Raw genomic sequence first — 2300 nt, forward strand, 5'->3', positions numbered from 1 at the left:
AAAGAAAGAAAGAAAGAAAGAAAGAAAGAAAGAAAGAAAGAAAGAAAGAAAAAGGAAATTTAGCTGACCTGTTTTTATTCCACATTCCTCAACTTATTTCTCTGTTTTTCCCTTTTACTGGAGGTGTTTTCCCTTGCCAAACATGGGGTCTTCAGTCTCCATTATGCCTGCACTAATGAAAGCCTAGTGTCCCAACTGAAACAATTACATCTGTGTTTGTTGCCCTACTTCACTTTTCTCTCTCTTTTCTATATTTTATCTTCCAGAAAACCCTCCTTATTCCCTTTTCTCTCTTTTTTTCCTTCTTCCACTTCTATTTCTTTTTACTATCCTTTCTTCATCTCTTCTCCCTGCTAATGATGTCTTCAGATTATTGTTTAGCAATCCAGGTGGCTGTAAGGTCAGAGATCTCTGATTCTGAGCAGGATGAAAACTGCATTGGTAGCAATATGTTTCAAGCAAATGTTTTCCTTTGACAAGCAATAAAACATAAAAATTACTACAAAGCTGAACAAACAGTTCTTGTAAATAACAAATATCTGTGACTAAAGTCAAGAAGTATAAATTTCATAAACAATTTACAGATGTTCTGCATACAGGAAGTATAGATATGGGGAGCCAACAAATTTACAACAAAAAAGTTAACTAGTAGTTTACACAGGTTGGAAGAGAAGAATTCAAAATCCATGCCTACTTATCTGCTATGTAAACTACTCACAATCTCTGTTTGCTAACCGCCTCTCATGATTTCAGTAGTCTTTAAGTATAGTTATCAGGACTACTTGGGTTTCTTCTGCCCTATTCTTAAAGATGATGGATTACATGTTTATACTGACTCAAATTCTGTTCATTTCTTGCTATTTTCTGATTATACATTATACATTGTGCGCAACATAAAAAATTCAATTACTTTACTTCTATAAATTGAAGATATACAGAATTAATTATACTTTAACTACAGAGAGAATCAATGACGTGGTAATATCCACACCTAAGGAACTAGACAGTACTTCAAGCAAATGTTTTTTGGTTAAAAATCAACAAACTTGAAAGCATCTTATTATTTAAGTTGTTTATTTTTATAAAGTCTAAATAATTTTCTTTCTCTTGAAGCAAACATGTTTGTCTCTCATCTCTGAAATACAGATGAATAATGGGATAGACTAGTAATTAAAAATTTTACTTGTGTTAGTATTAGTGATTGTTTTAGGCTGCTTATATTTAACTTTGTTTTTCAGAGTGTATAAAAGTGGTACTATATTTTACACAAAATTTTTATTCATCAAAGTGTTCAATACAAATGTGTACTTACTTGATATAATAAAAAACACATGAATCTCTGTAAAAGCAAAGAGATAGCCAAAGAAATAAATCATATAATCACATCTGTGTATGAAATGGAACCTGTAATCTTTGCCAATCCAAGAAGTACAATTTTTAAAAATTGCCTATTGAAAACAGATGTGATTTACCTTTCTCTAAACAGCACCATTTGGCCCATTTATTTTACTTGTTATGGCAAGGTTGTTTGAAATGCTGGGTAGTTAGATGGTGAGTGGAGCCTTTTGGTCAGCTAAAGCTATTTCTGTGTTCAAAAATGTAAGTAAATTTTTAAGTACTTTACTGTATTTCTACTTAAAACATCCAGTATATTTTCTGATGTTGCCCTTTGTTCCTTTTAGCAATATATTTATGTAGTACAATCAGTGTGTCATATTTTACATTACAAAAAATAATCTCTACAAAGGGCAAAGAGATTCCTTTCAGATCCTATAGACCTGATATCACCAAAGAAATTTTCCCTTCTTGCTTGTAATTGCCAACGCCAAACAGACACTTGGAGGCCTGGGAGTCAAACCATATGAAATCTCACCCTATGGAATCTCTTCTTTGTGTATAGACTGGCAAGGAGTCAAAATGATTCTCCCTTTCTTAGAATTACAATTTCTGTGCATGTCTATAGGTACTGTAAGTCATAAGAAATTTCTACTCACTGATTTTCAGACTCCAGAAAACTTTTTCTCAGTTTAGACTGAGGTGAGGATATGGCATCCATATTCTTGGCAGAATGACTCTCCATAGTGGTCTTGGAAATGTCAAACATCATTAAGAATTGAGACTGAGGTGCCTATTATCCCCAATAGGATGACTATTTAATCTGTCTAACTCAGGGCACTTTTGGAGTGAAAATATATATAGAACCATTAACAGTTATTCCAAGGAAACATTCATAAACTGGAACTCTCCTAGCAAATCAGTATGTATGTTGACCATATAGTTAGGTACTATAAATTGTTTTG

The sequence above is a fragment of the Otolemur garnettii genome, unplaced genomic scaffold (assembly GCF_000181295.1).
Source record: "Otolemur garnettii isolate 467f Iridium unplaced genomic scaffold, OtoGar3 scaffold00186, whole genome shotgun sequence".
Lineage (NCBI taxonomy): Eukaryota > Metazoa > Chordata > Mammalia > Primates > Galagidae > Otolemur > Otolemur garnettii.